This window comes from Chelonia mydas, chromosome 27 (genome assembly GCF_015237465.2).
Source record: "Chelonia mydas isolate rCheMyd1 chromosome 27, rCheMyd1.pri.v2, whole genome shotgun sequence".
In the NCBI taxonomy this organism is placed as follows: Eukaryota; Metazoa; Chordata; order Testudines; family Cheloniidae; genus Chelonia; species Chelonia mydas.
In genome coordinates this window covers 9,574,506-9,594,900 of record NC_057860.1, presented here as the reverse complement: position 1 = coordinate 9,594,900, position 20,395 = coordinate 9,574,506, and the positions used below count along the sequence as shown (strand labels likewise).

General features: G+C 47.5%; 1 protein-coding gene and 1 non-coding gene across 4 annotated transcripts in view; one reads left to right on the top strand and one right to left on the bottom strand.

Moving 5' to 3' along the window:
* LOC102939794 (beta-1,4 N-acetylgalactosaminyltransferase 2) overlaps window positions 1–15,272 on the bottom strand; it is a 68,456-nt gene extending 53,184 nt beyond the window's left edge. The window contains exons 1-4 of one of the 3 annotated variants that reach the window (XM_043536746.1): window positions 14,431–15,272; window positions 10,247–10,424; window positions 6,600–8,801; window positions 4,102–4,219 (exon numbers count right to left, since the gene is read on the bottom strand). The gene's annotated coding sequence lies outside the window, so the exon portion shown is untranslated. Of the gene's footprint in view, window positions 1–4,101; window positions 8,802–10,246; window positions 10,425–14,430 lie in introns of those variants that run through there. The other 2 variants (XM_043536745.1, XR_005223477.2) reach the window with 2 other exon arrangements.
* Window positions 15,273–15,418: 146 nt separating this feature from the next.
* Window positions 15,419–15,490, top strand: TRNAQ-UUG. The gene has a single exon. It is a non-coding gene; the product is annotated as a tRNA-Gln (tRNA).
* The last annotated feature ends 4,905 nt before the right edge of the window (window positions 15,491–20,395 follow it).

The following is a 20,395-nucleotide window of genomic DNA, read 5'->3' as shown; positions in this document are numbered from 1 at the left end:
GACACTAACCTTTGCTTTCAGAGTAGCAGCCGTGTTAGTCTGTATTCGCAAAAAGAAAAGGAGTACTTGTGGCACCTTAGAGACTAACCAATTTATTTGAGCATAAGCTTTCGTGAGCTACAGCTCACTTCAACAAAAGCTTATGCTCAAATAAATTTGTTAGTCTCTAAGGTGCCACAAGTACTCCTTTTCTTTTTACTAACCTTAGGGTTGAGCAAAAGTCACATTGACTGGATTCCCATGGTGCCCTTAAACCAGCCTTGACGTAAAAGAAAGCAGGTCTATTCCTGCTTCTTTGCACCCCAGTACTTTTTCACTCCTTTCTATTCTATATAGGTTCTTAGACTGTGCCTAGAGCGCATTAAGCAATATGACCTCAGTCATGTGGTTTTTTTTTCTTTCATTGGCTCTCCAGGGGGAAGAGGGTGTGCAGTGGACTGATCACTTTGGAATTATGTTGTTAGATACTTGACCTGCTGCAGCGCTGTGCTTCTGCGTTTAGAGCCTCATGTCCAACAGCGATGGGCACAGTGTAAGTGCTAAGATGAGGCAGAACAAATTGCATCCCCTGATGTGTGGCTGTCTCTGCCACTGGAAGTTGGCCCATATTGTTCCCCTAGTGACAGTGCAAAGTGCTACTGTACTAGCCCTGACCCTGGCATTAGCACTTAATGCAGCAGTGCAGAATGCTGTCCTGGGGAGAGGGAGTCTGGATAGGAGGTGAAGTGATTGAAGAAAAGTAGGGGACTGGGAAGTGAGAAGGCAGAAAGAAGGAAAAATAGGAAAGGTTTCAGATCAGGAGACGCAGGAAAAAATAGAGCTGGGTATGTGAGCAGATGCTATTAGAGGGGGTTTCAGAGTTGTAGCCGTGTTAGTCTGTATCCGCAAAAAGAACAAGGAGTCATTGTGGCACTTTCGAGACTATACCCAAATAAATTGGTTAAGCTTTCATGGGCTAAAACCCACTTCATCGGATGCATGGACTGGAACATACAGTAGGACAATATACATATATACAGCGAACATGAAAAGATGGGGGTTGCCATACCAACTCTGAGACAAATCAATTAAGGTGGGCTATTATCAGCAGGAGGAAAAAAAAACTTTTGTAATGATAATCAGGGTGGCCCATTTCAAATAGTTGCCAAGAAGGTGTGAGTAACAGTAGGGGGAAAATTAGCATGGGGAAATAGTTTTTAGTTTGTGGTAATGACCCATCCACTCCCAGTCTTTATTTAGGCCTAATTTGATGGTGTCCATTTGCAAATTAATTCCAGTTCTGCAGTTTCTCGTTGGAGGCTGTTTTTGAAGTTTTTTTGTTGAAGAATTGCCACTTTTAGGTCTGTAATTGAGTGTCCAGGGAGGTTGAAGTGTTCTCTGACTGTTTTTTAATGTTATAATTCTTGATGTCTGATTTGTGTCCATTTATTCTTCTGCGTAGAGACTATCCGGTTTGGCCAATGTACATGGCAGAGGGGCATTGCTGGTACATGATGGCATATATCACATTGGTAGATGTGCATGTAAATGAGCCCCTGATGGTATGGCTGATGTCATTAGGTCCTATGATGGTGTCCCTTGAATAGATATGTGGACACAGTTGGCAACGGGCTTTGTTGCAAGGATAGGCTCCTGTTAGTGTTAGGGTTAGTGTTTTTGTTGTGTGGTTGCTGATGAGTATTTGCTTCAGGTTGGGGGGCTGTCTGTAAGCGAGGACTGGCCTGTCTCCCAAGGTCTGAGAGTGAGGGATTGTCCTTCAGGATAGGTTGTAGATCCTTGATGATGTGCTGGAGAGGTTTTAGTTGGGGGCTGAAGGTGATGGCTAGTGGCATTCTGTTACTTTCTTTGTTGGGCCTGTCCTGTAGTAGGTGACTTCTGGGTACCCTTCTGGCTCTGTCAATCTGTTTCTTCACTTCAGCAGGTGGGTATTGTAGTTTTAAGAATGCTTGATAGAGATCCTGTAGGTGTTTGTCTCTGTCTGAGGGATTGGAGTAAATGTAGTTGTATCTTAGAACTTGGCTGTAGACAATGAATCGTGTGATGTGGTCTGGATGAAAGCTGGAGGCATGTAGGTAAGTATAGCGGTCAGTAGGTTTCCAGTATAGGGTGGTGTTTATGTGACCATCGTTTATTAGTACTGTAGTGTCCAGGAAGTGGATCTCTTGCGTGGACTGGTCCAGGCAGAAGGTTGATGGTGGGATGGAAATTGTTGAAATCCTGGTGGAATTCCTCAAGGTCTTATTTTCCATGAGTCTAGATGATTTGTCTCATTAGAGTTGGCATGGCAACCCCATCTTTTCATGTTCTCTGTATATATCTATATATCTTCCTATTGTATTTTCCACTACATGCATCTGATGAAGTGGGTTTTAGCCCACAAAAGCTTATGCCCAAATAAACTTGTTAGTCTCTAAGGTGCCACTAGTACTCCTTGTTCTTTTTATTAGAGGAGGGAAGCAGAGGGAAATAAAAATCTATAGACTTACCAGAGAGAGAGAATCAAGGAAAAGATATGAAAGGATATATAATTGGTGAAAAAGGGAATGGATCAAAAAGCTGGGCAGTGGGCTAGATGAAAACAGATCCAGAAAACAGTAGACAGGATGCCCATTCACAAAGGACCATTACATGAACAGAGAGAATAGGGTGACCAGATGTCCAGGTATTTTCGGGACCGTCCCAATATTAGGGGCTTTGTTTTATAAGTGCAATGATAACCCACCCACCCCTGCCCCGCAAAAGTGTCCCATTTTTTCACCCTTGCTATCTGGTCACCCTGCGAGAGAATGACTGTGTGAACACCTATTGAAGGAATACAGTTCCAAGGTGGAAGCATGAACAAATTCACTTTCCCTTTCTAGTTATTTTCATGTTCTGATTCTCGTGTCCTAGCATAAGGCTGAAGTGCTCAGGCTGCCAACTGTAGTTAAGGTTGCTTGTTTGATTTAATTATTTTCACGGATGTTGTGTGCATTTCACTGAAGCACTTCCACTGGCCCTGGTTTTGAGCTAACATCCTTTAAGCAAAACAGGTGTTTAGAGAACCCAGACAGTCTTTGTGAACTTGAAGCTCACATTTATAATGATGCAAAAAGAAAAGGAGTACTTGTGCACCTTAGAGACTAACCAATTTATTTGAGCATAAGCTTTTGTGAGCTACAGCTCACTTCATCCAATGAAGTGAGCTGTAGCTCATGAAAGCTTCTGCTCAAATAAATTGGTTAGTCTCTAAGGTGCCACAAGTACTCCTTTTCTTTTTGAGAATACAAACTAACACGGCTGTTACTCTGAAACCTGTCATTTATAATGATGGGTTCTAAATTAGCTGTTACCACTCAAGAAAGAGCTCTTGGAGTCACTGTGGATAGTTCTCTGAAAAATTCAGTTCAATGCTCACTAGCAGTCAAATGTTAAGAACTACTAGGAAAGGAATGGAAAATAAGACAGAAAATATCATAATGCAACTATATAAAACTGTAGGCTGTTATTGGTGTATGGTTATACTTTTGTTATGTATTATAATGAATGTTGCTGCAATTCATAGAATCATAGAATATCAGGGTTGGAAGGGACCTCAGGAGGTCATCTAGTCCAACCCCCTGCTCAAAGCAGGACCAATCCCCAACTAAAGCATCCCAGCCAGGACTCTTCAAAATGGAGTCTAAGAATTCAAGATGGCGCATGTGGTAGAAAAGGTCTGAACTCCATCATGGTAGTAGGGTGACCAGATGTCCTGATTTATAGGGACAGGCTCGATATTCGGGGCTTTTTCTGATATAGGTGTTTATTACCCCCCCATCCCCTGTCCCGATTTTTCACACTTGCTATCTGGTCACCCTACTTGCTATCCTTTCTTCATGGCATTTTCCTGCTCAAACTCTGTTTCCTGCCAGAACTTGAGGGAGTGAGAGCTGGCTGGAACTGGTTGGAGGCAGTGTCTGCCAGTGTGTGCCTCAAGAATTTGCGCCACAGAGAGCATATAAGGAACTGTCAGCAATGACGCGGTGCTGTCCACCATCAAGGCAGCCACGTCCAGTTTCTCTGCACAGCATCGGATCAAGACTTCGGCTACTACCACCTGCCAAGGACTTTGATACTTACTGGATATCCAGTGGAGACTTTGCCATCAGTCCAGATCTGTTGATCTCCTGCTTTGGCGGTAGAGAGTCAGATCCTCCGATGTTTCTGAGACGGTCCATCAGTTGCCGGTGATCTCCATCTGCAGAGAGACAGTAATTGTTTTTCGGGCACTTAATAATTTAACCAAGGGACGGTTTGAGGGTCTGGGCTTTATGCCCCTTGCTGGAATCTATTCTTGGGTATCTGTAATGTGATTCCCTTAGTGAATCTTACCCCACCTGTAACTTTCCCTTAATAAATCTTCTTTCTGTTTAAGGTTATATTCTCTATCCTTTATTTCAATGCAACACAGGCGGGAGGCACACAGACTTCTAACTCTTCCAGTGGATAGATGCTAGTAGGAGTCAAAACTGTTATTTATGTCACCACCTTATTATTCTATAACACAGATTTGGGGGTAACAAAACCATAGTGTGCCCATGCCTTGAATACTGTGTCCAGTACTGAGATGGTCACCCCATCTCAGAACTGATATCTGGAACTGGAAAAGGTTCAAAGAAGGGCAACAAAGATGATCCAGGGGATGGAATAGCTTCCATATGAGGGAAAAACTAAAAAGATTAGGGCTATTCAGCTTAGAAAAGAAAAAGCTAAGAGAGGGATTTGCTAGAGGTCTATAAAATCATGGCAAAAGTGAATAGCGAAATGTTAGTTGCCCTTTCCCACAATATAAAAACCAGAGGTCACCGAATGATATTAATAGGCAACAGGTTTATAATAAACAAGAGGAATACTTTTTTCACATAATGCACAATTAACCCATTGACATGGGATGTTGTGATGGCTCAAAGTATAACTGGGCTAAAGAAAACTAAAGTTCACGGAGGATAGGTCCATCAACGGCTATTAGCCAAGATGGTCATGAATGCAACTCCATGCTCAGGGAGACCCTAAACCTCTCTGACTGCCAGAAGCTGGGAGGGAAAGACATGAATGGATTCATTTGACCTGTTCTGCACACTCACCCTAAGACTCTGGTCCTAGCCCTGACAGGACACTGGGCTAGATGGACCATTGGTCTGACGCGATATGGTAGTTCTCATGCTGCCACATTGTCACTGAAGGATGTGACTAGAAAATCAGAGCTCCCACAGCTAGGTAGACTCTGAGGGGAATGTATCTAAGCAGCTGGGGGTTTGGGCAGGCTGCAGCACTGGTTCCAGGATCTAGGCAGCTGGACTGTGGAGAAATAAGGGAAGGAAGAATTCTTCCCTTGACCTAACACTCGCTACAATGGGGGCTAGGTTGGTTTACCTACGTGGCACAGGGGTGTGGACTTCACACGCCTGAGTGACATAGCTGGATTGACTCAACTTTTGAATGTAGACCTGGCCTCAGTAACTCAAGCGATAAGGAAAGATGGAGAATGCTTGGTATTTCTTTTGCGCATTTTATCTTCAAAGCCCTGTGCAAACACTTTATCATCATCAGCTTCTATTCTTGGGAATGCAAGGGATCTCAAGGGCAAATCTTTGTAATTTAAAAGTCACTGTTAGAAGTGAATAGAGACGTATGACAGGTTTCAGAGTAACAGCCGTGTTAGTCTGTATTCGCAAAAAGAAAAGGAGTACTTCTGGCACCTTAGAGACTAACCAATTTATTTGAGCTCATGCTCAAATAAATTGGTTAGTCTCTAAGGTGCCACAAGTACTCCTTTTCTTTTAGCTTATCTAAAGTGATCACTCTCCTTACAATGTGTATGATAATCAAGGTGGGCCATAACCAGCATAAAACCAGGGTTTAACAAGAACGTCTGAGGAACGGCGGGGGGGGGGGAGGAGGAGGTGGGTAGGAAAAAAACAAGGGGAAATAGGTTACCTTGCATAATGACTTAGCCACTCCCAGTCTCTATATGGAAAAAATGGGTGTTTATCACTACAAAAGGTTTTCTCTCCCCCACCCCACTCTCCTGCAGGAACAAATAATTCTCCATTCAGGACAACAGATCTAATAAAACACCCAAAAGTAAACAAGGGGTACATCTACACTGCATAGCTGTGTCTGGCCGGCGGGGCTATGAAATTCCACTGTAGATGTTCAGATCCAGGCTGGAGCCTGGGCTCTGAAACCCCTGCAAGGTGTGGGGGGAGGGGCTCAGAGCCTGAGCTCCAGCTCAAGTCTGAAAGGCTACACTAAATTATTCAGCCTCACCCACCCCTGTGAGCAGGAGTCAGCTGACCTGGGCACTGAGACTCAGTGCAGGGGGGGTTTTATTGCAGTGTAGACATTATGAATCTTAGCTGTATCTTGAGGCCAAAGACATTATTGCAGGTGCAAATTTTATGCAAATTTAGAGAAATACCATTGGTTTCAAGGGGGGGGTGGGGTTCTGCCTTTTTAAAAATGTATTTTATACCAGTATAACTGAGATCAAGTTCTACCCCCTAAATGCTGAACCTTCCCTTCCTGGGGATTTCTAAAGCTAATAAACTAGAAGCATCATCAGACAAGTGACTTACATTTGTGCGTAGTGTAGCTCCTGTCACATCCGTAGACTATCATAGAAACCTAGAGTCGATGCTCAGCCTCTGGCTACTTCAACTGAAAGTGCTGCATCATAATAAGCAGCTTATAACCTTCTGGCTTCTTCATGCTGATGCCTCAGCCAACTGTGCCTAATGTTTACTGTTTATAATGTAACAAACCCATGACCATTCACTGTGACGCAGAGATAACTCTGCTTCTCCCATGATGCAAATTCTCATGCACTTAAGATAAAAGGAAATTATTGGCAGACCTTAGCAGTTCCCAACTTACGCATTGAACAGTTCAAGAAATTCTGATCACTGCCAGTAGAGAGCAGCAGTGCACATGCCACAAGCTAGTCAACTGCAATAACCATTATTTTCCAATAGAGCAGAGGTTCTCAATTGTTTTCTTTCAGAGCCCCCGCCCCACCACCCCGCATGCTATAAATACACCACGGCCCAGCTGTGCCACAACAACTGTTTTTCTGCATATAAAAGCCAGGGCCAGCATTAGGGGGTAGCAAGCAGGGCACAGGGCTATGCCACAGGGCTGCCCTGCAAAGCTAAGTTGCTCAGGCTTCGGCTTCAGCCTCGGGTGGTGGGGCTTGGGAACCCAGGCTGCAGTGCTGCACGACGGGGCTTTGGCTTTCTACCCTGAGCCCTAGCAAGTCTAACGCCAGCCATGCTTGGAGACCCCCCCTGAAACCTGCTTGCAGCCCTCCAGGGGGCCCCAGATCCCTGGTTGAGAACTACTGCAATAGAGGACTCCCTCTAACTTCTTGCTTGACACACTTTCACTTTGAGACGTCTGTTGTCACATCAAAGCAAAACTCTGTGCTTATTTTCACAGACTTTTGAATCTCCTGCATGTACAGGCTTAATCACTTGCCCATTGGCAAGCCCTGTGAAAGCTAACAGTATGTCTGCTGGCAAGATGTGCTGTTAAACAATAGACTACTTTGATTTTGGGTTAAAGAAATGAGTTTTTTGCATCAGCCTCGGATGAGTGATTAGCAGTTTCCTTGAAGGGAGTAGGGAGGTGTTGTATGCACAGGGGAGCTGAGGCAATGAGCCTCTCTGAACAAAGTATAAATGAACAGTGAACAGCAGGAGCACCTGGGACAGCTTGGAAAAGTAAAGGAGTATAAAGCATAGCAGGATTAGGGTGGTTCAATTACCAGTTGTGATTGTGCAAGCAGCAGATAATTTCTGTCCTCTTTATCCCATGCTTTAGTGCAGGAAGAAATTCCACCAGCTTCGTTGCTGGTTGAGGGGCAGGTGACTTGTGCTGGGTGCAGCTGGGTGGTATTTCTAGGGTTCTGAGGCCTGGTCTAAACTACAAAGTTTTACTGACACAGCTCTGTCTGCTAGGAATGTGGAAAAAAATCATACCCAAATACACGTTTACAGCCAATTCTTATTAACTAAACTAAAATTTATTAAAGAAGAAAAGGGAGAGAGAATTGGTTAAAAGAACAGTATACATACACACGAGTCAATCTTGAGATTCAGATTCATAGCAGAGATGGAGAGCTTTGTAGATGCAAAGAGTTCTTTCAGAAATAGTCCCTAGGTTATAGTCCAATGTTTATACTCAGGGCGGTCCAGTGAGAACTGGGATCTCAGTCCTTATAGCTTAAGCCTCCCCTGTATGAAACCTCAAGCAGACCTGTGTTAGGTACAAGAACTAGAATGGATAAAGCAGCAGGGAGCCCCCTAACAATCAACGAGCTCTCAGTCCTTTACTGTGAGACCAGCCTCTATCATCTGGTTGGCTATTTCCCTCCTGCTTCCTATGATGGATAATGAAGACAGGTGTATGTAAACCAAACAGGAAATGTGTATTTGGGGAGCTGTATACAAAGCAGGGACAAGGGAAGCGAGTAACCATGAACTGAAGCGTATTCTTCTCCAGGTACAGTAACCTAGTGAACGTGTGGTGTGAAGCCAGGACCCAAATCAATACCAGAGGGGTACAAGGTCAGTATGACACACAGATATCACCCTTCCGTCGGCTGCTCAGGACCTCTATCTCTTAGCTCGTATCAAGCCTTGAGAGAGGAACACTGAGGCGATCCCTCGTCAGTCTGGTCTTCCCTGAGTACACCAAGACAGGTTTCCGTGACGACAGCGGGGCGTCTGCAGGCAGATGATAACGACTGTGATGGGTAACTGGTCCGGAGTCTAGACGGCCTGTTGGAGCAAGAGGCGCGCACCAGCCCTGAGGATGGGCAGCAGCCCCTAACTGAGGTAACTGCCGGCCTTCTAAAGAGTCTAAGGCGGGAAACCCGCCATGCAAAACCGGTTTGAGCTGGTACTTGTTTACCACTGCTGACCGTTGAAAAGAGCGGGAAGCATTCTAGCTAATGCTCAGGTCACATGACTAATACTCCATTTTAGGTTATAACATGGATGCCACCCAAATACAATAAACAATAATACAAACACAAACTTTAGGATTTTGCCCCTAACACCTGGGATGACAGGATCAGGAGCCAAGGGTCTTTTATACAATTCCAGGCCTTCCTTGATAGGTCAGAGTCCTTAGGCAAACAATAGGCAATCAGGGCAACTTTGAAGTAGGTTTATTTCCTGAGCACCAGTAATTAGCTACATGAATTAACATAAAACAATTGCCTGTTTTTCCACCATTCACAGATGATTTGCTATACATTTCAAGGAGAGATGAATACAGCAGTATCCTTTGTTTGAAGTTCATTTAAATGTTAAGATGTTCTTTTGATCTCCGAATTAACAGAATACAGCAAAGACAGGGACTGTTTGATTATATTGACAGGTTTCAGAGTAGCAGCCCTGTTAGTCTGTATCCGCAAAAAGAAAAGGAGGACTTGTGGCACCTTAGAGACTAACAAATTTATTTGAGCATAAGCTTTCGTGAGCTACAGCTCACTTCATCGGAATGCATCCGAAGTGAGCTGTAGCTCACGAAAGCTTATGCTCAAATAAATTTGTTAGTCTCTAAGGTGCCACAAGTCCTCCTTTTCTTTTTGATTATATTGTTGGCCTCTACCAATATATATATATATATATATATATATATATATATATATAAATACACAAAAACACAAAGATTATCTCCCCATATGTTTTTAAGAGTTGAATTTGAGTCATTTATCCTGCAGGATGCTTAATACTTTCTAGTCATGAGTCACTGGGAGGCTGTGAAGAAAGGAATTACAGGCCCCAAGAGGTGACTGGGTCCGCAAGCTGGTTTGGGAAATCAATAATACTCCATCAAGCCTTTCATCACCTTCACTACTGTCACCTGTCAAATCCAGTCCAGGATGGAAAATTATTGCCATCTGATGGCTGTTAGATGCCTGCCCCCACCTTTGAAAGATGAGCTTTGTCATCTCAGGCTCTCTCCCTGTCATGTGCTAACCTGTCTCTCTGAGGTCTATTTTTTGGCCTCTCTTTTGACTAAACTCCCCTCTAGCCCAGGGCTGTGACTCCTTGGCAGTCACCTGCATAGCATGGTTGCTCAGCTGCTGCTTATACTGTATCTACCTGACCAACAGTCCTGGATGCAGCTGTGCACCTAGCATCTTTCCCTAGCATCACCTCCTCACAAGAAAGCTTTTGCAGATTTGAATCTCTCCGGTAGCTTCATCACTTACCCCATGATCTAGTCTCATTACGCTTTCCGCTGTGGCCTTCCTTGAACATATACACACAGGCACAAAAATCACCTGGGCAGTCCTTGAAGTAGCATTAAAGCGGAGAACCAAGAGTTCATTGGAATGCCAGCATCATTCTCTTCCTTTGTGATGCTTGCTAAGCCCAAGGTACAAGGATCTGGGTGGATGGGGGGAAAATCATCATGAGAAGAAGTTATCTGGATAGTCAGACCAGCATGAAACCAGAACCAGTGGAACTGGGGAGCTGTGTGTGTGGTGGTGAAAAGCAGGTGGAACAGTGTTAGGCTGCTGGAATCCCATTCTGTTTCCATATTCAGGAGGAGTTGCAGCAGGCCAATTAAAATGGAGGAAATGTAAGACTTTTTTTTTTTTAATGAAATCTTGTGGCTCCTATTGAATGTGCCCTGGCATGAAGGGCCCATTGTGGTGCTCTGAAGAAAGGGTGGAAACCTAAGAGGACTCCTCTACTGGTGGAGAGCAGCCCAGCTCCAGCCCTGTGCTCTCCTATGGTATAAGAGACCTATCAGGAGAGGGCCACATGGAGCATGTTGCTCTCTGGCTAGTCTTTGCTTGCCCAAGCCCACGGGATGTCCTGGGAGCTGGAGGGTAAGTTAGAGCAGCCCCTAGGTTGCTCTAACTCAGCAGTTCTCAAACTGTGGGATGTGACCACAAAGTAGGTTGTGACCTCCTTTGAACAGGATTGCCAGGGCTGGCTTAGACTTGCTGGGGCCTGGGGCTGAAGCCAGAGCCCCACTGCCCAGGGCTGAAGCCAAAGCCCGAGGGCTTCAGCCCTGGGAAGTGGGGCTCAGGTTACAGGCCCCCTGCCTGGAGCTGAAGCCCTTGAGCTTCAGCTTTGGCCCCCCTGCCTGGAGTGGTGGGGCTTGGGTTTTGGCCCCCCGCACCCGGGGCAACGGGGCTTGGGTGGCTCAGGCTTCAGTCCCCCCTCCTGGGTCGTGAAGTAATTTTTGTTGTCAGAAGGGGGTTGCGGTGCAATGAACCCCTGCCTAACTGACTCCCAATCAGAATACAGGTAGTCCATTCCTGAACTCCTCTGAGAATCTGGGCCATTAGTTTTCCTTTCAAGTTTGTAAAATTATTGAGTTTCCATATAATTATCACTCAACAGCAACACGTATATGGGGTGGGGAGTGGAAACAATACTTAGTGACATGCTAGAGCAGGGAAATAATTTGCTGGGGCTTTACCAATGCTTTCAAGATCTGAAGGCACTAAGCCAGAATTCATGAACAATAGCACTTTGCTAGGTTCAGGGCTTGCCTATGCAACAAAGGCTTTGCTGGAATCAGTATGCCAGGAAAGCCCTCTAGAAGAGATGCAGCATATACCAGCAAAAAGACTTCTTTTGCCAGCATAGTTAAACTTCCTCCCTGAACAACATAAACTATGCTGGCAAAAGGACACTTTAGCCAATATAAACTGCATCTACAGAGGGGCAATTGCCGGCATTGCTCTGTTGGTGAAGGGTGTGATTTTTTCCTCACATTCCTAGCAGACAGAGCTGTCAGTAAAACTTTGTAGTTTATACCAGGCTTCAGAACCCTAGAAATACCACCCAACTGCACCCAGCACAAGTCACCTGCCCCTCAACCAGCAACGAAGCTGGTGGAATTTCTTCCTGCACTAAAGCATGGGATAAAGAGGACAGAAATTATCTGCTGCTTGCAGAATCACAACTTTCAGAGTAGCAGCTGTGTTAGTCTGTATTCGCAAAAAGAAAAGGAGTACTTGTGGCACCTTAGAGACTAACCAATTTATTTGAGCATAAGCTTTCGTGAGCTACAGCTCACTTCATCGGATGCGTAAAGTGGAAAATACAGTGAGGAGATTTATATACACACAGACCATGAAAAAATGGATGTTTATCATACACATTGTAAGGAGAGTGATCACTTAAGATGAGCTATTACCAGCAGGAGAGTGGGGTGGGGGGAGAGAAAACCTTTTGAAGTGATAATCAGGGTGGGCCATTTCCAGCACATTTCCAGGAGTTAACAAGAACGTCTGAGGAACAGTGGGGGTCGGGGGGGGGGGGGGGGAGGAATAAACAAGGGGAAATAGTTTTACTTTGTATAATGACTCAACCATGCCCAGTCTCTATTCAAGCCTAAGTTAATAGTATCCAATTTGCAAATTAATTCCAATTCAGCAGTCTCTCGCATTCCACACAAAGATGGACTACGAGCTGTCAGGAACACTATCCCCGATAATGTCATGGCAAACCTGGTGGCTGAACTTTGTGACTTTGTCCTCACCCACAACTATTTCACATTTGGGGACAATGTATACCTTCAAATCAGCGGCACTGCTATGGGTACCTGCATGGCCCCACAGTATGGCAATATTTTTATGGCTGACTTAGAACAACGCTTCCTCAGCTCTCGTCCCCTAATGCCCCTACTCTACTTGCGCTATATTGATGACATCATCATCTGGACCCATGGAAAAGAAGCCCTTGAGGAATTCCACCATGATTTCAACAATTTCCATCCCACCATCAACCTCAGCCTGGACCAGTCCACACAAGAGATCCACTTCCTGGACACTACAGAGCTAATAAGTGATGGTCACATAAACACCACCCTATACCGGAAACCTACTGACTGCTATTCCTACCTACATGCCTCCAGCTTTCACCCAGACCACACCACACGATCCATTGTCTACAGCCAAGCTCTATGATACAACCGCATTTGCTCCAACCCCTCAGACAGAGACAAACACCTACAAGATCTCTATCAAGCATTCTTACAACTACAGTACCCACCTGCTGAAGTGAAGAAACAGATTGACAGAGCCAGAAGAGTACCCAGAAGTCACCTACTACAGGACAGGCCCAACAAAGAAAATAACAGGACGCCACTAGCCGTCACCTTCAGCCCCCAACTAAAACGTCTCCAACGCACCATCAAGGATCTACAACCTATCCTGAAGGATGCCCCATCACTCTCACAGATCTTGGGAGACAGGCCAGTCCTTGCCTACAGACAGCCCCCCAACCTGAAGCAAATACTCACCAGCAACCACATACCACACAACAGAACCACTAACCCAGGAACCTATCATAGGGCCTAATCACATCAGCCACATTATCAGAGGCTCATTCACCTGCACATCTACCAATGTGATATATGCCATCATGTGCCAGCAATGCCCCTCTGCCATGTACATTGGGCAAACTGGACTATCTCTACATAAAAGAATAAATGGACACAAATCCGATGTCAAGAAGTATAACATTCATAAACCAGTCGGAGAACACTTCAATCTCTCTGGTCACTCGATTTCTGACCTCAAAGTGACTATCCTTCAACAAAAAAACTTCCAAAACAGACTCCAATGAGAAACTGCTGAATTGGAATTAATTTGCAAATTGGATACAATTAACTTAGGCTTGAATAGAGACTGGGAGTGGTTGAGTCATTATACTAAGTGAAACTATTTCCCCTTGTTTATTTCTTCTCCCCCCCGCGTTCCTCAGACCTTCTTGTTAATTACTGGAAATGGCCCACCTTGATTATCACTTCAAAAGGTTTTCTCTCCCCCCACCCCACTCTCCTGCTGGTAATATCTCATCTTAAGTGATCACTCTCCTTACAATGTATATTTTTTCATGGTCTGTGTGTATATAAAATCTCCTCACTGTACTTTCCACTTTATGCATCCCATGAAGTGAGCTGTAGCTCAGGAAAGCTTATGCTCAAATAAATTGGTTAGTCTCTAAGGTGCCACAAGTACTCCTTTTCTTTTTTATAAATGCTTAGTATCCCAGCGCTGCGAAGGTAGTGCCCTCTGGTGGAGGATGGCTTTTTAAGGCACTCCTGAGAGTCCTATCCCTCTGGTGAGGAAGGATTTTGCTGACTGCCTGATGATCCATTCCCTGCTTTTTAACTACAGCCCTGGAGTATCCTGCCCTAACAGTCTACAGAATGCAAAATCTTCCTCCCAGATCCCTACAATGGAGCGTGCCCCACTGATCTCAACTTTGGGACCGTTTGAAAATCCTTTCTCAGAAGGAAATGCCCCATCTGGGTTAGAGAGGTCTCCCACTGCAGTTTGCTGATGTAGGGAAGCAGAATATCTCAGCTGTGCTGCAGCATGGGACCCCAAGAGAAGAGTTTATAACGCTGAGTGTGAGTATGCACCTTTCTCTCCATTTATATACTGCAAACAGTCTTCCACAGTCATGGTCCCAATCACTCTTGCTTGCAATAGTGTTATTGCAGCATTTAGGGACATCATTAATATATTCTTTCCCAACAAGTGTTTGCACCTGAAGCAAAATCCTCTTTTCGGATCTACACGCTGCAGCTCAACTCTGGGAGCCCGCTCTCCAGCTATGATAGGTACATGTCTTGAGAGCAGAGCAGAGCCGGGATGGGAGCAGAGAATTTCATCCTTGGAGAACACGGCTGTTTTCCTGTCCATAAAACCAAACCAACACACACGTCAGTGCTCTAGAGCCATGGTTGCAACATTGCAGCTTGCACCAGTGTGTTGGTGAAGCAGCAAGGACCAGTGCTTTTTAAATAAGTGTTTCCACAGATCAAAATCCTCCTCTTGGTAAAGGTTCAAGTGTATCCAAAACAGGGGTGGAGGGAGGACTAGGAGAGAATACACAAGTCCTCACAAACGCTGGGGAGGTCCCATCTGCCTTTTCTCATGCCTGCAGTTTTTCCTTCCGAGGGGTGCACAATTGCAGCCTAATTCCCCAGCGCCCACATTGTGCTGTCCAAGCGTGAGAGAGCCCAGCATAGGTCAAGCGCAGGAGATTCAAGTGCAGCAGTATCCGCTCCCGCTGCACCCGCTGCACCCCACGGAAAGCGACCCTGGTCCCGCTAGCCCTAGTGTCGCCACAGCTTGCAAGCCTGCAAACGCAGAATGTGGCTTGCAGAACCTTGCTGCAGCATTTAATCAGGGCTTTCTGCGGGGAGCAAACTGCCCTCTGGAGGGTGCATGGTGCATCCACGCTGGGCTCTGCCTGCCTGGTCCCCACAGGACTGAGGGGGCGGAATGGCTCTTGCAGGGTGGGGGAGAGGATGCTGCGGGGGAAGGAACAAGAAAGAAGGGTGTTTTTCTGCAAGGCCGCTAGTAGAGGCTGAGGAAGGTTTCCACGCACTATATTAACCAGCTGGTCCCATGGTGTAATGGTTAGCACTCTGGACTTTGAATCCAGCGATCCGAGTTCAAATCTCGGTGGGACCTCTGGGGACTTTTTGCCACCGAGTTCGCAGTAAATTCACGGACAGCGCAGAGGCGGGAGGGGGCGAGCCCCAAACTACCCCTCTGGCTAATTTCAAAGGACGGGGGGCTAAAGTGGGACTCCATTTTGTGTATCGGGAGCAAAGGGTAGCGTTTGCACGTTCTTGCGCATGCGCGAGGAGGTGGGGTGCCGAGGAACCGAAGAAATCCGAGTGATGCCGAAGGGCGTGGCCCCGCCCTCCCTAGCGCAGATTGGCTGAGTCGGGGCGGGCGCCCGCCCTCCCCGCGCTGCTATTGGCTGGGCAGCGATGCCCTTCCTCGCATTGGCTACTTTCCTGTGGCCCGCTGGGTCTTGGTGCCGCCGGGTTCGGGGGCTGAGCGAGGACGGAGGGGGAAGGCTGGGGGCCGCGCGCCGGGTCGGCGTCGTAGCCTCTTCCCGCCCTCGCCTCGCTTTGGACCCCGGGCCTCCCCTCGCCCCTCAGCGCCCCCGCCCGGGCACCGCGGGCTCTGCTGAGCGGCCCGCCCCGGTCTCGCGGGGTCTGTGTCTGTCTCCTGGGCATCCCTGGCGGGCCCCTCAGATTCCCAGCCCCCGCCCCCTTAGCTCTGACCCCCAGGTTCAGGCAGTGTTCCAAGGGGGCTTTGCAGCCCGCCTCCCGCCTCCGCTCCGTTCAGAGGCGGATTTATCATGAAACAAACCGTGCGGTGCCCCCCCTCCCCACGACAGCCCTCCCCCACCCCCCCAATGCAGGACAAATCTCATCTGACAACCTGCCTCCCAAGTCCCGGCCGGAGACCCGCTGCCCCCCTCCCCACAAGGGGCGCGCCGAGATGTGCCGGCAGCCTCCCCCCTCCGCGCCGTGCCGCTCCCGGGAACGGCCGGCATTCCCCGGCGGCCCCGGGGGGTGTCTCCGCACGCTCCGCACGTTACCCGAGTGCCGACTCCGCAGCTCCCATTGGCTGGGAGCTGTGGCCAATGGGAGCTGCGGGGGTGGCACACGGAGACCCCTGGCTCTCCCCGCGCCTAGGAGCTGCTGCCAGAGGGGTGGGGCGGTCGCTTTGGGAGCCGCACTGCCCAAGGTTAGTGACGCCCCCGCTGACCGCTACCGCACCCAAACCCCCTGCCCCAGCCCAGAGCCTGCACCCAAACTTCCTCCCAGAGCCCGCACCCCTCCCGCAGCCGAACCCCTGCCCCAGGCCAGAGCCCGCACCCAAACTTCCTCCCAGAGCCTGCACCCCTCCCGCACCCGAACCCCTGCCCCAGGCCAGAGCCTGCAGACAAACTTCCTCCCAGAGCCCACATCCAAATTTCCTCCCAGAGCCCGCACCCGAACCCCTGCCCCAGGCCAGAGCCTGCTGACAAACTTCCTCCCAGAGCCCACACCCCTCCCAAACTCCCTGCCCCAGCCCAGAGCCTGCACCCAAACTTCCTCCCAGAGCCCGCACCCCTCCCACACCCGAACCCCTACCCCAGGCCAGAGCCTGCAGACAAACTTCCTCCCAGAGCCCGCATCCAAATTTCCTCCCAGAGCCTGCATCCCTCCTGCACCCGAACCCCTGCCCCAGGCCAGAGCCCGCACCCAAACTTCCTCCCAGAGCCCACACCCCTCCTGCACCCGAACCCCTGCCCCAGGCCAGCGCCCGCACCCAAATTTCCTCCCAGAGCCCGCACCGCTCCCGCATCCCTGCCCCAGCCCAGAGCCCGCACCCTGCACTCAAACTTCCTCCCAGAACCCGACCCCCGCACCACCTCCTGCACCCCAACCCTCTGCTCCAATCAAAGTACCTCACTTTATTGTCATTTACTTCCTATTACTTATAATATAGGAGGAGGATGAAGAAAAAAAGAATGAAAAACGGGGGGAAGATAAGAGAAAGTTCTTTTTCTTGGCTGTGTCCTGAGAGGTGACGGGGGGGGGGGAGCGAAAATGAAGCTGCACACAGGGCCCCACTAACTCTAAGTCCACCACTGCCTCCGTTCGCAACCCTGCCTGTTCTCTCGCACTCCCCACTCTTCCCTCGTCTTCTCTTGGTACCCCCTAGCCTGAGCTCAGCTGCAGCTCCGCTCTTGGAGGGAGATATCGGAATTCACTGGTGAGGCACTGTGGCCCAGTGGGTAGTGTGCTGGCCTGGCGCTTGGGAGACCTGGATTCTGGTTCTAGCTTGGCCACTGACCTGCTGGGTGACCTTGAGCAAGTCACTGTCCTGCTCGGTGCCTCAGTTTACCCTTCCCGTTGACCAGCTGTGAGTCTGACTCAGTGGGGTGGGTACCCTGTTTGGCCCTCTCACCTCCCTGCTCGTACTCCCAGGGCCTGGTTTTTAGAGGTGTGTACACCATTGACTTGGACTGGAGTGATGGACGCGCAGCGCTCCTAATAAGCAGGCCTTAAGTAACTTGCCTCTTTTAACCAGGTGTTTGTGACGGCCAGCTGATGCAGTGGCTTTGAAATACTGCAACTTCTTAAAGCACAGGTTCTTCAAATCCCAGCCCTTCATCCTTCGATTCGCTGCTAGGTCTGCTGTGTGCCACGGGCAACTGCCTTTCCGGAGTCTCGTGTGTCCTTAGAATGAGAGATGCTAGCAAATTTTAAAATGCATCGTGTAGATTTCAGGATGATTTTTAAGGGCCATTGATGTGTGGAGAAAAGTTGTGTTGCAAGAGAAAGGAAGCTATTTGTAAAGAGGCTGTAGCATTTGTTGCCATCCTGATGTTGTATACAAATGAAACATTGGAGTACTTCAGTAGTTCTCCTGGTATTTCAAACCGAGATTGCTTTGACTGATTACAGTGAAGGCTTCCTAGTCTGGGGTGAGATAACTGGTTCTCTCTTTCCTTGCACCTGGATAGATGATACTACCAGCAGATGGCAGACTGGCCACAGGTGGAGATCTGACTGATTTTGTGACTCCTGTTGTCTGTCAGCTGCTGAAATAAGATTGAGTGAGACCACTGCCTGTCTTTTGTGTATGACCACCCTTTCTTCACCCTTTCTCTCTCCACTTGTTTGCAGGTGGTTCTGGGGAGTGTGTCTGAATTGCAATGTCAGAGTCAATGTTGCTTCATCCTGTGAGTCTGAAAATGGGGGCAAAATGCAGACTGAGGAATGAAGATATGCCCCCAAAAGGGGCTGAGACCAGGGAATTAGCTGATTTGGGAATATGGCAGGCAGAAAAACTGAAAACACTAAATTACCTAATGGAGACACTTATCCTTTGCTCTTACTAGAATGTTAATTTCCATGTACTAGTTAGTCTGCAACAGTTTGCCACGTACAGTGTGGTTTTACTTGCAGAAGGTGGCTAGGTAAAAATGCCCCGCTTAGTCAGCTGATCTACACTGCACACCCTCCAACTGTGTATGTTCAGAGTCAGAAGTATTGGTTTTTAGTGGCAAAAATAAGATTCTCTTAGCTCAGCTGAAACACAGCAAAGAGATGGAGCTGGGTTGTCACCATTAACAGAATTTTTAACTACATTCTAATTTGGGGCCAAACTCTGCCTTGTTATACCAGCGCTCCCTCCCTCCTCCCCCCCCCCCACCCCGGAGATAATGGGGCTACCTGAGTGTAAATGAGTGCAAGATGTAAAGACAACAGCATTACACAGGCGAGGGCAGAATCTGACTTGCTGTTACTGGTGATGATGTATGTCAGAAATAACCCAGCTTGATATTCAGATCCCAAGACAGGTTTGGAGAGTGGCCACTGTTGGTAAGCAGAACAAACTTAATTTGGAGTCGCTGAGAGAAGATAACATGAAGCCCTGTGGTAACATGTCTGCAGAATTGCTTTTCAGATTAGAGCTCTACTCTTCATTCGTGTGTCTTTTAAAGAGAGACTTGCAAGTTGTAGAGGGGGAGCTATATTGCACCGTTGACTTTTAGGCAGAAGTCTCTGTGGAAGAGAGAGAGCAGTTCTGTCTAAAACCAGATGGTATAGTTGACCTGCTTGGGCCATCAGTGGGATCTAAATCTGGGACCTTCAGATCTAAAAGCATGACTCTTCTCTTTGAGCTAAAGGACTAAATCACCTAGGTGGGAATAATAATATTCTTGTAAACATTTTGTATGGACAAGGCACTAAAGCAGAGCAAACGCCCACATTCTTTCAGGATGGGTTACACCGGCATTATAGGACACTGGACTCTTTTTTTTTTTAGGACCCTTTATATTGGCACAAACAAAGTTATTTTCCCTTAATTTTCTGCAGAAATATAGCTGTGTAGCAGCCTGAATCATAATGGCCATAGCTATAAGCAGGGAGTCACCATGCTGCGCTCATTTTAATTTCCTGAGGGCAGCACTTCTTGTGTCACACTGGAAGGGTGACTTTGGTTTTCCCCCGATCACTATTAATGCATTGTTAGTTCTCACCACCTACTGAGTCTGCTGCCTCTTTCTCCACAACTGCATTGTATGTATGATCCTGGACCTTGGAAATCCCACCTGCCCTATGGAAGACTTCTGACCTGCAGAGGGTATTCCATTGACTAACACTGAGTTCCTGTACCAAGCCGGTGGAATCTTAAAAGTTCCAGGATTGGAGTTGCTTGGTTGCTTCAGGGGATTCTAAGGACGCGGCAGGCAGGGTTCAGGAGGCCCTTGCTTAAACAAATTTCATAGGCTGGTTACAACCCCTGCTTTCAGTGCTGTTGGTAAATCCTTTGTAAAGACCAGAGGCCAGTCAAACAGGAAAGGCCCAGAAACTCAAATCCCTTTAATACAGATTATTTCACTCTGACGCAGGTTACAAAGAGCTCAGCTTTGATTAAATAGGTCAATCTGCTTTGAGAACGGTAATACCTGGGTATATTTGATCTATCTCCCTCCTCCCCTCCCTCTCAGGTTGGAAATGAAGACAAAGAACAAAGCTCTTATCTGTCAATGGGCAAGTTTTAATTTTTTATAAGTGC